The sequence below is a fragment of the Rhinoderma darwinii genome, chromosome 2, assembly GCF_050947455.1.
Source record: "Rhinoderma darwinii isolate aRhiDar2 chromosome 2, aRhiDar2.hap1, whole genome shotgun sequence".
Taxonomy (NCBI): Eukaryota; Metazoa; Chordata; class Amphibia; order Anura; family Rhinodermatidae; genus Rhinoderma; species Rhinoderma darwinii.
This window is the reverse complement of record NC_134688.1, coordinates 113,678,738-113,694,150: the sequence shown is the minus strand read 5'-3', so window position 1 is coordinate 113,694,150 and position 15,413 is coordinate 113,678,738. Positions and strand designations below refer to the sequence as shown.

The window sequence follows — 15,413 nt, the reverse complement described above, 5'->3', positions numbered from 1 at the left end:
CCTATTCACACCACCTTTATGAAAATGTAATTTATTTAGTCTGGAGGAAAGGCGTCTAAGGGTGGACATGAAAAATCTATATAAGAATAGTAATAGTAAAAGCTGTTCTATATTAAATCCCCTCAAAAGACAAGGGACACTCCCTCCATCTGGAGAGAAAAAAAGTTCACTCTCCCGAGAGGACAAATCTGTGGAAAATCCCAGCAACTGTTTCTAGCAGAGACTTTAAGAAAGTCTTAGATAATTTCTTAGAACAAGGTAAGATCAACACTTATGCAAATGTAGAAAATGTTGATCCAGTCTTGAAGGGCATGTGCTTTTTTTCAACCGTACTGTGTAACCATATAACCTGTGTGTGAGAGAACATCGGCTGGTACATCAGGTTCCCAATGGCCGGTCCAAGACAGTCATGGTGGGAGGTCTTGTTCCTCCATCAACTATACCGGGAGCCAGCTGGCTGCAGGAGGCGGCGGTCGTGGCCCAACTGCAATGGTGGGGCTGAGAGGTAGGTGTGCTACCAACTGGTAGATGTGGTGTTGCAATTGATCTGGGCTCAAAATTTGTATTTTCTTGTGTTCTAATTTAATAAAAGGAGATTCCACCACATTTTGCCATAATTCTCTGGTTTGAGTGTTATTTGTTTGTAATAGGGTTGGGTTGTACCCACCTTATTGAAAATGGTCCATTATCTTTTTCAATATAAGGGTATGTGCACACGCTAGCTGTCATTTACGTGTGAAAAGACAGACTGTTTTCAAGAGAAAACAGCTGCCTCGTTTCACACGTAAATGCTCCTCGCATTTTGCGAGCCGTCTGAGACGCTCGTAAATCTTGAGCTGTGCTTCATTGAGTTCAATGAAGAACAGCTCAAATTACGTGGCAAAGAAGTGCCCTGCACTTCTTTGCCGAGGCAGTCCATTTACGCGTCGTCGTTTGACAGCTGTCAAACGACGACGCGTAAATTACAGGTCGTCTGCACAATACGTCGGCAAACCCATTCAAATGAATGGGCAGATGTTTGCCGACGTATTGGAGCCCTATTTTCAGATGTAAAACGAGGCATAATACGCCTCGTTTATGTCTGAAAATAGGTTGTGTGAACCCAGCCTTAGTGTATCCCGCACAAAATGTATACATCTTTTTATAATGGGAGACAAATGCAATTGTATAGAAATCATCTGGGCATATGTTTAGTGTCACTCTTCAAGTTTGTGGTGTGAATAGAGCATAGCTTAGAATTAGCAGTTATATGTACAGTCCTAAACCAAAATTTGGGTCAGTGCATAAACTCTAGATTGTTATGAAGAGTGATCAGATGAATTGCAAAGTCATTCCTGTGTCATGCTGATTGAATTATAAGAGTAGACTGGTTGCTTTAAGAGGGGGATGGTACTTGAAATAATTATCTTCTACTGTTAACCATGGTTAACTCCAAGGAAACACGTGCAGTTATCATTGCTTTGTATCAAAAGGGTTTTACAGGCAAGGACATTGCTGCTTCAAGGAGAGAGGTTCGGTTGATGTGAAGAAGACTCCCAAGGGCACCCAAGAAAGTCCAGCAAGTGCCAGGACCGTCTCCTGAAGAGGATTCAGCTACGGGATCGGTTCAACACTAGTCCAGAGTGTAATGTCCGTGGTTGCTGACCAAGAACTCCTTCCATCCGGTCAACGCCCTTCTCTTGAGATGTCTCCACATGCGGCCGTCCTGTTCCACAGTGACCACTAGGGTGCGCTCGCAAGCTCAGTCCAGCCTTGGAGGCAGAGCGCACACAGGTGTGAGATTGAGCTGATTGCTCCCAGAGCACCCTGGACTATAAGAAGGGCTCTGCCCTGAGCTTTGTTATCGTTTCCCTAGTCTGTCTATGCAAATGGTCTAAGTGTTTTCCAGTTCCCAGTATTTCCCGTTCCTGTAACCTGTATCCCGTGCTATCCTGGTCAAGTGCCATATTGAGTTGGAGCCGTGCTGTGCTGAGTACCACACCTGTCCTGCTTCACCACGCCTGGCGGCTGCCTGCTGCCTAGTCCCAGCCGAGCCTGTCTTGCTACTACCTGAGCTACCACAGGTACACCCATACAAACATAGACTGTGTCCTCTTGGCAAGCTGCCATACCGTCAAGGCGGTACAGCCCAGTGAGTCCACGTGACAGAGAACTTGCCCAGGAATGGCAGCAGGAAGGTATCAGTGCATCTGCACGCACAGTGAGAAGGCTTTTGGAGGCTGGCCTGGTGTCAAGAAGGGCAGCAAAGGAGCCACTTCTCTCCATAAAGAACATCAAGGACAGACTGGCATTCTGCAGGAAGTACAGGGATTGGACTGCATAGAACTGGGGTAATGTTATTTTCTCTGATTAAGCCTCCTTCAGACTGTTTGGGACATCTGGAAGAATGATTGTCCGGAGAAGAAAAGGTGAGCGCTACCATGAGTCCTGTGTCATGCCAACAATAAAGCATCCTGAGACCATTCATGTGTGGGGTTGCTTTTCATCCAATTTTGCCTAAGAACACTTCCATGAATAAAGAATGGTATCTAAACATCCTCCAAGAACAACGTCTCCATGGATCCAGGAGCAATTTGGTGGTGAACAATTATTTTTTCAGCATGATGGAGCACCATGTCACAAGGCAAAAGTGATAACGAAGTGGCTCGGTGAACAAACTATTGGAATTTTGGGCCCATGGCCAGGAAACTCCCCAGATCTCAATCCCATTGAGAACCTGTGGTCAAGTCTCAAAAAGCAGATGGACAAACAAAAACACAGACATTGTGATAAACTCCAAGCACTGACTAGGCAAGAATAGGTTGTCATCAGTCAGGATTTGGCCCAGAAGCTGATATTCAGCATGCCAGGGCAAATTGCAGAAGTCTTAAAAAAAAACAACACTGTAAATATCAAGTCTTTGCATTAACTTCATGTATTTGTCAATAAAAGTTAAAAATCGTATGAAATGCTTATAATTGTACTTCAGTTGCATTTGAAAACCGCATGCGTTTTTTTGGCTCTGTAATGCTGCAGTTCTGTTGTGGTTTTTTTGCACACAGTTTATGGACATAGTTTTCACTGGTGTTGAAGTTTGTTAGGTGCTTCCTGTATATAGGTCATTACAATGCATTGCAGAACTGTTAGCAAAAACGCAAGCAGTTCAGCAACAACTTTGGCAGCGCGGTCATTAACCGCATGCGGTCGGACATTATGAAGACGCGGTCAACTGCACAAAAAACACATTGTAATATAATAGCAGCAGTCTGTCCATAACAAAAATTTAATCAGCGGTTTAAAAACGCAACGTGGCCGCACCATGTGGCCTTACCCTTAGGATCAAAACTTTTGGCCTGGACTGTAAGAGCACATTTATGTGGACTCGTGTGGTTTGTAAACCAGGACAATTATTTTTATTCACAATCTGCCCCTGATACTACTAGACTTCTTGCCAATTTTTCTTTGCCTCTTTTCTCTATATCCTGTCTCCAGCAATAGCTATGCTAAGTGTTAATAGCACAATCTCCTCCTCACCCCCCTCTGTAAGTAAGTCTAGGAAAATCTCTCCTTTAAAGCCGATGGACTTTGCCTACAACAGCGTCCGTCTTCACAATTTGCCAGGCAGAGGGGAGCGCAGCACAACACGGCATAGAGGTAAAGAGATAGTTACAACAAATCACCAAAGCCGCTGACAGCTGTTTTCAGAGACCCAAGATCCTGTTCCACCCAAATACTGTGTATCAAACAGGAAAAGCCTAAGGGATTGTGAAGGTAGGAGCTGGAATGACAGTGTCTGCTGTGTGCATTTCATGTCACTGACGGGCACGGCTGTCACAATGCATTCTGTTAATATTTAACTCCATCTCTGCTAAGTGATGACATTCTGGATTGGGTCATTTATATTTTCAGTGCAAATGTTATAGTTCTCCCAAGAAAACTGAAGCTATAGGAAGTTCCACAAACATGGCGGACTACTTCTGATATGCGACATAACATTATGAGCTGGATGGGACAGACTAAATTCTAAATAGTTCATGATGTATGTAGAGGGCACTGAAGGTGTTTGCAGCATTTTATTGATGTTGTTTTATTGTTACATGTGTGCGTATTGTTATTTTATTGAGATATAATTACCTTCAAAAAGGGAAAATCCATTTCTTTACTTGTTATGGAGCTTTGCTCTTCTTCCAGGGTCTCTGGATCAACATTCCAGTTTACGCTAAGCTTTGATAAATGATATTGTAGATTGATGGTATAATTCATGCAGCAGGTGCCTGTCGGAATTTAATATATCCATGACAGATCGGCCATTTACATTTGAGACCTGCAGACCATAAGGTTTTGAAAAGAAGCCACCACCAATACAACTGCTTGTCGAATAAACCACTGAATGAATAATGTAAACTATGATGTACGAAGATAACACTTGTTTTAGTAGGTATGTTATGTGCATCTACAGCAGCCCCATTCATATGGCCGTGTGCACAAGCCCTAAGTAATGTTTTTTTTCAACCTAGTACCAAGTTCTATCAATGCTATTGAAAATAACTGTACAATAGCATTGATGTTGACAATTTAGGATATATCCTTAGAGGCGTACAATAACCATGTACCTGAAAGTCTTATTGTAATGGCATTATACTCTATAAAGCACTTAAAACATGTTTCTAGTTGTTGTTTTTTAATGCTCACAGTTTAACATATGCTGGCTATTATTTAACCCGTTAGTGACCGCCAATACGCCTTTTCACGGCAGCCACTAATGGGCTTTATTCTGATGCATAGGCTTTTTCACGGCGCTGCATCAGAATAAATAAACAGAGCAGGGAGCTGTTAAATCTCCCTGCCCTTAGTTGTCAGAGGTAGCTGAGGGCTCGGGGCATCCCTGCTCTAACGGGTGAGATCGATATCCGTATAGATCTCACCTGTTTAACCCCTCAGATGCGGCGCTCAATAGCGAGCGCCGCATCTGAGTGGTTTTGGAGAGAGGGAGGGAGCTCCCTCTCATCCCACTGACACCCGGCGATAAGATCGCCGAGTGTCTGTGTCTCCGATGGCAGCCGGGGGCCTAATAAAGGCCCCCAGGTCTGCCTGTAGTAAATGCCTGCTAGGTCATGCCAGAGGCATGGCCTAGCAGATGCCTGTCCGTTTTAAAGGGACAGGCAGTAATACACTGCAATACAAAAGTATTGCAGTGTATTATAAAAGCGATCAGAGGATCGCATATTAAAGTCCCCTAGTGGGACTAGTAAAGTTAAAAAAAAAGTTTAATAAAGTTAATGAAAAAAAATATGTATGAAAACCCCACTTTTTCCCCTTACAAAATGCTTTACTATTAAAAAAAAATAAATAAAGTTAAAAAGTTACACATATTTGGTATCGCCGCATCCGTAACGACCCCAACTATAAAGCTGTTACATTATTTAACCCGCATGGTGAACGCCATAAAAAATTATATAAAAAACAATGGAAAAATTGCTGTTTTCTGTGAATCCTGCCTCAAAAAAATTTGATAAAAAGTGATCAAAAAGTCGTATCTACTCCAAAATGGTACGAATAAAAACTACAAGTCGTCCCACAAAAAAAAGCCCTCATACAATTGCATCGGCGGAAAAATAAAGTTGTTGCTCTTCAAATATGGAGACACAAAAACAAATAATTTTTAAAAAAAAGGTGTTTTTACTGTGTAAAAGTAATAAAACATATAAAATCTATACAAATTTGGCATCGTTGCAACTGTAACAACCCGCTTAATAAAGTTATTTATACCACACTATAAATGGCGTAGATTTAGGATGCAAAAAAGAGTGGCTGAATTTCTGGGGGTTTTTTTCTATCCCCCCCCCAAAAAAGTTAATAAAAGTCAATCAATAAATTATATGTACGCCAAAAAAACGTAAAAAATAGCTTGGTCATTAAGGTTTAAACTAGGCTGGTCAAAAAAGCATGGCATGGCAGAAGGTAACAAATGGACTGCAGTAATGGTCCCGAGTTTCTTCAGCACTGTGCCAAGGTCTATATCTCAATGGCCCACATTTACTAAAGCTGTCTAAAAGTTAGACCGCGTAAACTTCGACCTGGCAGGCACAAAGTGTGCAAAGTTTATCACAGTGGCGCATGCTGCATTATACTTTTGGCTCACCTTGCATGACCGGTCAGACAATTTTCTCTTTCTTAACCCCTTCAGGACCAAGCTCATTTTGGCCTTCAGGACCAGACCTATTTTTTCAAATCTGACATATTTCACTTTATGTGGTAATAACGCCGGAACGCTTTTACCTATCAAAGCGATTCTGAGATTGTTTTCTCGTGACACATTGGACTTTATGATAGTGGAAAAATGTGGTCGATAAATTCAATATTTACCAGTGAAAAACACCAAAATTTGGTGAAAAATTGCAAAAATTAGCATTTTTCGAAATGTAAATGTATCTGCTTGTAAGACAGGCAGTTATACCACACAAAATTGTTGCTAATTAACATCCCCCATATGTCTACTTTAGATTGGCATCGTTTTTTGAACATCCTTTTATTTTTCTAGGACGTTACAAGGCTTAGAACTTTAGCAGCAATTTCTCACATTTTCAAGAAAATTTCAAAAGGCTATTTTTACAGGGGCCAGTTCAGTTGTGAAGTTGTTTTGAGGGCCTTATATATTAGAAACCGCCAAAAAGTCACCCCATTTTAAAATCTTCACCCCTCAAAGTATTCAAAACAGCATTTAGAAAGTTTCTTAACCCTTTAAACGTTTCACAGGAATTAAAGCAACGTAGAGGTGAAATTTTCAAATTTCATTTTTTTTTGCAGAAATTCATTTTTATTCTATTTTTTTTGTAACACAGAAGTTTTTACCAGAGAAACGCAACTCAATATTTATTGCCCAGATTCTGCAGTTTTTAGAAATACCCCACATGTGGCCCTAGTGTGGTAATGGACTGAAGCACCGGCCTCAGAAGCAAAGGAGCACCCAGTGGATTTTGGGCCTCCTTTTTATTAGAAAATATTTTAGTCACCATGTCAGGTTTCAAGGGCTCTTTCGGTGCCAAAACAGTGGAAATCCACCAAAAGTGACCCCATTTTGGAAACTACACCCCTTGAGGAAATTATCTAGGGGTATAGTGAGCATTTTGACCCCGCAGGTTTTTTGCAGAAATTATTGGAAGTAGGCCGTGAAAATAAAAATCGTCATTCTTTCAAAGATTATGTAGGTTTAGCTAATTTTTTCTAATTTCCACGAGGACTAAAGGAGAAAAAGCACCACAACATTTGTAAAGAAATTTCTCCCGAGTAAAACAATACCCCATATGTGGTTATAAACGGATGTTTGGACACACGGCGGAGCTTAGAAGGGAAAGAGCGCCATTTGGCTTTTGGAGCTCAAATTTAGCAGGAATGGTTTACGCAGGCCATGTCGCATTTGCAAAGCCCCTGAGGTACCAAAACAGTGAAAACGCCAAAAAAGTGACTCCATTGAGAAAACTACACCCCTTGAGGAATCCATCTAGGAGTGTAGTGAGCATTTTGCCCCCACAGGTGTTTCATAGATTTTATTAGAATTGGGCAGTGAAAATCAAAAAAATGCTTTTTCTTCAATAAGACGTAGCTTTAGCTCAAAATTTTTAATTTTCTCAACAAATAAAGGAAAAAAAGAACCCCAACGCTTGTAAAGCAACTTCTCTGGAGTACGGCAATACCCCACACGTGGTCGTAAAATGCTGTTTGGGCACACGGCAGGGCTCAGAAGGGAAGGAGCGCCATTTGCTTTTGGTGTACAGATTTTGCTGCATTTGGTTTCTGGTCGCTATGTTGCATTTGCAAAGTCCCTGTGGGACCAAAACAGTGGATCCCCCCCAGAAGTGACCCCATTTTGGGTACAACACCCTCAAGGTATTCACCTAGGGGTGTAGTGAGCATGTTAACCCCACAGGTGTTTTGCAGATATTCGTGTGCACACGATGTGGGAGAATGAAAATGGGAATTTTTCCTTAGATACGCCAATATGTGGTGCCCGGCTTGTGCCACCATAACAAGACAGCTCTCAATTATTATGCGGTGTTTCCCTGTTTTAGAATCACTCTACATGTGGCCCTAATCTTTTGCCTGGACATTCGACAGGGCTCAGGAGTGAAAGAGTACCATGTAAAATTGAGGCCTAATTTGGCGACTTATAAAGTATTGGTTCACAATTGCAGAGGCTTTGATGTGAAATAATAAAAGAAACCCCTGAGAAGTGACCCCATTTTGGAAACTGCACCCCTCAAGGCATTTATTAAGAGGTGTAGTGAGCATTTTCACCCCACAGGCCTTTTCCATAAATGAATGCGCTGCGGAAGGTACAAATTAAAATGTTTCCCTAGATATGCCAATTCAGTGTCAAATATGTCATGACCAGCTTGTGCCACTTTTTTTTTATATACAGCGTTCACCGTACGTTATAAACTACATGTTACCTTTATTCTGCGGGTCAGTACGATTCCGGCGATACCAAATTTATAGAACTTTTTTATAACTTTTTGCACAATAAAATTACTTTTGGAAAGAGAATGTATTTTTTCTGTCGCCAAGTTGTGAGAGCCATAACTTTTACATTTTTTCATCGATGGAGCTGTGTGAGGGCTTGTTTTTTTGCGAGACGAGGTATAGATTTTATCGGTACCATTTTTGGATACGTGCGACTTTTTGATCACTTTTTATTTCAATTTTTGGAAGACGGTGACCAAAAAAACAGTAATTATGCCAGTGTTTTTGAGTTGTTTTTTTTACGGCGTTCACTGCGCTGGATAAATAGCATAATATTTTTATAGTTCAGGTCGTTACGGTCGCTGCGATACCAAATATGTATGGCTTTATTATTTTTTTCAATAATAAATGACTTGATAAGGGAAAAAGGGCGATTGTGTTTTGTGTTATTATTTGAAACTTTTATTGTATGTTTTCCAACTTTTATTTTTACTTTTTTTACACTTTTTTTGACACTTTTCTTTAGTCCCACTAGGGGACTTGAATGTCCAACTGTTTGTTTGATGTTCTAATACATTGCACTACCTATGTAGTGCAATGTATTGGAACTGTCAGTTGTTCACTGACAGCAAGCCGATCAGGCTCCGCCTCTGGGCGGGGCCTAATCAGCTTACGTAATGGCAGACAGGAGTCCATTGTTAGGGCTCCTGTTGCCATGGTAGCAGTCGCCAGCCTTGCCATCGCATGGCAAGGCTGCCGATTTTCTACAAACCTCTAGGATGCAGCGATCACAATGGATCGCTGCATCGAAGGGGTTAATGCCAGGAATCGGAGCTAGCTCCGGTTCCTGGCGATAGATCGGGGTGTCCGCTGTAACATACAGCGGACACCCACTGCTGATGACGCCGGCTCAGCTTCTGAGCCGGAAGCTGAGCCGGCGCCATCTTGCCGATGTTACCGGAAGCCTCCTGGGCCCCGCCGACGACGGGGCATAGGAGGATTCCATTACAGGCTGATCGGGAGGTAAGCATTAGCCCTCCGATCGCCTTTGCAGCCACCGGCAACCCAGCGATCACGTTGCTGGGGTGCCGGTGGCTATAAACTCCTCACATGCTGCGATCTCTATTGAACGCAGCATGTGAGGGGTTAATCGGTCGGATCGGAGGCTAGCTCCGGTCCTGCCCGATACCTTAGGGTGCCAGCTGTAACATACAGCTGTCACCCGGTGGTGATGTCGCTGGCTCAGCTCCTGAGCCAGCTTCATCTCCTTGACGTACATTTACGTGAAAAGGCGGTAAGCCACCGATTTTAATGACGTTTATATACGTGATCCGGCGGGAAGGGGTTAAACAGCTTTTTATTTGGCTTCTTTTTGTGCCAGAATTTTATGCGTTTTTGGTGCACATTGGCGCATTTTAAGACACACCCTTTCCGCTAAGCCACAACCATTTTTGCTTTTAAAAAGTGTCTTTTATGGTGTAAATATCAAAATTGCACCAATCATCATGCCGAAATTTCACCACAGTCTTTTGGAGACTTTCTAGTCCCAAACACAGTAGTAAATTGGCCCCAATATCTTCAACCTATATCTGCATTGATTTTAATGGTACCTTATTGAAACCGCCACTTTGTTTATAGAATTGGTAGAGTACCAGTTCATCAACTCTCATCAATGCCATGTCATAAAACAGAATATAATGATTCTAAATATGAGTATATAAAAAAAAAAACTGCCTCACTATCTTCCTGCATGTCATCTTGGTGCCATTGGCTGTGTAAACCGGGTCATAGAGCTGTTGTCATATTCAGCCCAGATATACTGTGATATTAAAATAAATCATGGGCAGCTATTCCAATAACACCAATCATAGACACCTATATATTTCATATATGTATATATGTGTGTGTATGTAGTAAGCACTTGCCCATACCAGCATTGTGTAGCCAGTTAATGCACTAATAGTATCCAGTACAGAGGAATGTGATCACTGAGTGATATAAGGATTGTAGTTTAGTGGTCAATTTATGTATATATAAGTTGCCGTGTTCTGTATTCTCCGGCATACTGTAATTTTTTCTATTTTAACATGAACTCATGCATCAAATGATGTTATTGCAGCTCTGTGCTCCGATTTCTGAACACTACAGATGAATTACTAATATAAAATATATTATCTGTCGGGAAAGTGACAGTTGTTGCTGTTAAAGATCTGTAGTGTGTCAAGCTTTAATAAAAAATTGGTTTTATGAGATGTAAATCGGTTTTATTCCCTGATTGTCCGAGGCCTATCATTTTTATTCATGATATTCACACCCTGCTCCTATTTTATGTTTCTTGTATGCTGTTCGGGAGTGGTGTTGTTTCGTAACTCATATATAAGTCATTTTATTTATGTAGAAAACTATTCATAGAGTACTAAAAAAATGTAAATGACTGAGTTAGAACATCAGGACAATATGTCAAAGAGACTCTGTAGTTTGTAGTCAATATGGCTTACTGAGCACCATGCGTTCACCAACGTTCTCATTTATACGGCGTTAATCTCAGGGATTGCGGCTACAAACGGTAGATCTTGTTGATTTCTTCAAATGTCTATACAGGTTGGGATACGCATAGGATAGGCGCATGCTACACAATATATTGGACACAAATACAGGACACTAGACACCGTTTCCCTACCCCATGGCTATCATTCCCATACACCAGTATTTTGAACAATCATTGCAAGTTGTTTAGGTACACAATTGTGTGCGTCACTTGAACTATTTTTTCACACTCATCACGTCACTTTTCTGGTGCGTTTTGTTTGATAAATGTGCCCCACTATGTTGGGGTATGGGGTACCAGGGACACAACTAGAAGTCATAGGGCCCTATAGCTAAATTAGATGGCCCGCAACACCTGTAGTAATAATTAAAGATATGGAGAAAAGCACCATATATCAGAGAACCCACAGAGTAGAGCTAGATAGCAGAAAGCCACTAGCCACAGAAAAACATCGTTCTTCAACCTTAGGGGAGCCTTCAACTTTTGTGCCCCATAGCAGCTGCTACGGATATAGTAACGCCTATGAGGGGCCCTAGATAATCTTGGTTAGTTTAGGGTTTTATATTTACATTTATGGCCTTATCCATTATATGTTTATTGATTGCATCAACATAACTTTATATTGGAGCAGCTCGTCTAGATTTCTTGGCTTGCACATGTGTTAACTAAAACACAGCAGGGGGTTGAAATGTGATGATATTACAAAATAAAGAAGTATTGTCCAGCACTCCAATATTAAAAGGATTTTCTTTTATTACAATATTCCTTAAAAGATAATGTTGCAAATAGACATGGTAAGTAGACCAGTCCCATACACGCTTACGCGTCTCAAAACTCTTGTTTCTTAATCCTAGCTCTGAATAAGAACCGGTAGGTTTGACACGCGTAAGCGTGTATGAGACCGGTCTACTTACCATGTCTATTTGCAACATGATTTTTTAAGGAATATTTGAATAAAAGAAAATCCATTTGATATTGGAGTGCTGAACAATGCTCCTTTTATTTTCCACTATAAATGCCTTGGAACGAACAAGTATTCCGTGCACCCACTAGAAACGTAATTTTCCGTGCCTGTGACTTCCATCTGGACCCGGTGAGCTTTTTTCCATTTTTTCCATACTTGATTATATTATGTGACCAGAAAGGATCTTGCGCATTATTGCATTGACTTTTTTTTTTTTTTTTGGGGGGGGGGGGGGGGGTGTGTAATGTGGGGAAAGCTTTACAGAGCACAGACTTGGTTTGCAGTATTTAAAGGCTATGTAAACCTTTGAAAGGCATTTGGGTTTTTTTTTTTATAAAAAGGTCAATCATTGTGATTTGGTGCAACTTTATAATTAGTTTTTATTAAAAATGATTTTTACTTTTTGAGATACAGCTGATCTGTATTCTCTGTACAGAGCAGCTGTATCGTGTGATATGACCAGAATCCGTCAGTCCCGCGGACCTGACGAGTTCAGTGTCAGCAGGCCCTGCGTGTCTCTGACCAGTTATGAACATAGATGTTTTAGATTACAGGTGGATCCAGAGTGTCAGAAACACACAGAACCCTTTTTCACGGAACCCGTTAGTCCCGCGGACCTGACTGGAACAGGTTTTTCGAATGATACAGCTGCTATGTATAGAGAATACAGAGCAGCTGCATCTCAAAAAGTAAAAATAATTTTTAATAAAACTAATTTATAAAGTTGCACCAATCAGACTGATAGAGGTTTTTATTAAATTGTAGTGCAGAATTGGATGTGTAACATTAGTTAAAGAGAACCTTTCACCTCCCCATACATGTGCAGCATGTAATGGGGAGGGCTGAACAAACCCTGGGGCACTTTACATTTGCCGTTATATTTGGCGCCCGATATTTAAATAACCCCTGAACAGTCAACGGGCCGTGTACTGGCAAGGGGGCGTGTTACTATGGCTGTGACACTGTCCAATCAGATATGGACAGTGTTACACGCTCTTACTCTCACTCTTCAGCTTTCAAGATTAGTCTTCTGCCGAACTGGCAAGGGGGCGTGTCACTGCTTTGGACAGTGTAAGTGCTCCCCTGCTCATGCACTGTTCGTAGCAGTGATACGCCCCCTTGCCAGTTCGGCAGACAAAGTACAAGACTGATCTCTCACAAGAGCTGAAGAGATGAGAGCGCGCTCTCCTCTCCACAGCTCCACAGCTCTTACACTGCCCGTAGCAGTGACACGCCCCCTTGCCAGTTCGGGTGAAAAGACTGCAATCGCACACTCTCTCTCCTTGCTCTTGCTGTGGCACTGTCCATATCTGATTGGACAGTGTCACAGCCATAGTAACACGCCCCGTTGACTGTTCAGGGGGTTATTTAAATATCGGGCACCAAATATAACAGCACCGATATCTAAATAACGGAGGGAGGTAGAATTATTTTTAAAGTGCCCCATGGTTTGTTAAGCCCTGCCCATTACATGCTGCACTCAGCTAGTGTCACGAAGGGTCTGTGGACCCACTGGGCCGTACCGGCTTGGCGGTAGGACAGCTGGCCAACAGGGCACAGGTCACAGTCTATGGTATATAGGGTACCTGTGGCAGCACGGACAGTAGCTTGGCAGGAACTAGGCAGCAGGTGGACGACAGGCGTGGGTAGGCAGTCAAGCGTGGTATCCAGCACGGCACGACTATAGCAAGCACGGCACTAGATCGGGCTATAGGAACAGGAGCAGGAACGGGAAACACTGGGAGCAGGAAATAATAGGGGACCAATTTGCATAGACAGACTAAGGAAACACAACAACGCTCAGGCATTGAACTAGGGGGCTGGACCCCTCTTATAGTCCAGGGTACTCAAGGGTCAAAGGTCGTCCATGATGCCGGTGTGCGCGCTGCACCTTTAAGAGCGGGGACGAGCGTGCGCGCGCACCCTATGGGATCCGGCAGAGGTGAGTGGATGCAAGCGGTGGCGTCTCCTGAGGAGGAGGCTGGGGCCAGCGCTTGCCGACTCGTGGCTGCGGCTGTCAGAGGGAGGTTGGAGCTGACAGCCCGCAGCCACGGACATTACAGCTGCACATGTATGGGAGGTGAAAGGTTCTCTTTAAGACATTTGAGCTCTGGATCCATCATAAGCATGCCCATTTTGGTTGGGCTGAGTGGCAATGTATTTCTATGGTGATCACCTGCCAAATACAATAGGATCCAACAGCTTTAATTCTAGCCTATACAGTCTATTTCCCTCAATGGCAGAAGTTGGGGGATGGTCTGCCAGTCACCATAGATTTTGTTGGTGGAGTCCTATAATTTTCATTGGATCTAAATCTAATTTTATATATCCAGCCTACTAAATACAATGGGGGAGATTCAGAAACCAAAATGCACCAGAAATATAACTCAACTTGCACCAAAACACTGGCTTACATGCCATGGGCCAAGTTGTGTTTTAGACACTGTTTACACCGCATAGGAGAGTTTTGCAAAGTGTCTAAAAAAGGGGTGTGGCTAAGAAGAGTCATAAAATGTGCCAGATTTATTATTGGCTGCGGCCGATCTTTTGGCACAAAATATTGGTGAAAATTATGCCAGCCATTAGGGTGGCATAGGTTAGAGAAAGGTGTTTAACATGTCTAGTGATATGCTCCCCAAATTTAGTATCCGCATGATAAATCTGTCTTAATGAATTTAGGAAGAAATATTTCTTGCAGATCCCTTAAAAGATGAAGATTTGCTCTTGTTACAATTATTTGGTATATAAGACTGCATATGTATAAGACTCTGTTTAGCCATACAGTGGCATATGTCATCCATAGGCAACCATGATTGAAAAAAAAATGAATACCACTCGGTATACGTTTTTTGCAGTATGCCTCTGCATAGAAAAGAGTAGACTAAGCTTTTCTATACAACAAAAAAAAAAAGTTTACCAGCCCCACGAAGGCAAAAAGGGCTCTCTTTTGGCTTCCATCTGGGAAATGAAGCCTTATAAATACATGCTGCGCCAAACATAGACCTCAAACGTGATAAAACAAAGCCTAATGGCTGGCCCAAAGTGCAGCGGAAGAAAAATCACAACATTGTCCAGTGGGTGAGATCTTCAGTTATATAAAGTGGAGAACATGCTCTGCTCAGTACTCATGGCAATCTATATTTGTGGTTCTTACAATAATATTTGGACTCAATTTAAAAAGGTATATCCCCCCTAATAGCAATATTTAAAGACTGATATATATGGCCATACTGTCCGCCTGGGCCCATATGGCAGTATACGGACTGCAGTACAGAGCCACAGTACGCACCTTCTGGCTAGGTGAGGCATTATATTCTCCACTCGATGCAATGATTGTAGAGGAGAAGACCTCTGTAGTATGGCTTCTGATGGAACATGCTTTATTTTACACGTACATTTCCTTTTTAGTCCAATACTTACAATTTTTCGTAGTACTGCTTCATTGGGGAAACTGTCAGCAAG

At 42.1% G+C, this 15,413-nt stretch overlaps 1 protein-coding gene across 2 annotated transcripts in view; it reads left to right on the top strand.

The window, feature by feature from the left end:
• The first annotated feature begins 3,546 nt into the window (after positions 1–3,546).
• Positions 3,547–15,413, top strand: part of RDH5 (retinol dehydrogenase 5) — a 29,276-nt gene continuing 17,409 nt past the window's right edge. The window contains exon 1 of one of the 2 annotated variants that reach the window (XM_075850201.1): positions 3,547–3,633. The gene's annotated coding sequence lies outside the window, so the exon portion shown is untranslated. Of the gene's footprint in view, positions 3,751–15,413 lie in introns of both variants that reach the window. The other variant, XM_075850200.1, reaches the window with a different exon arrangement.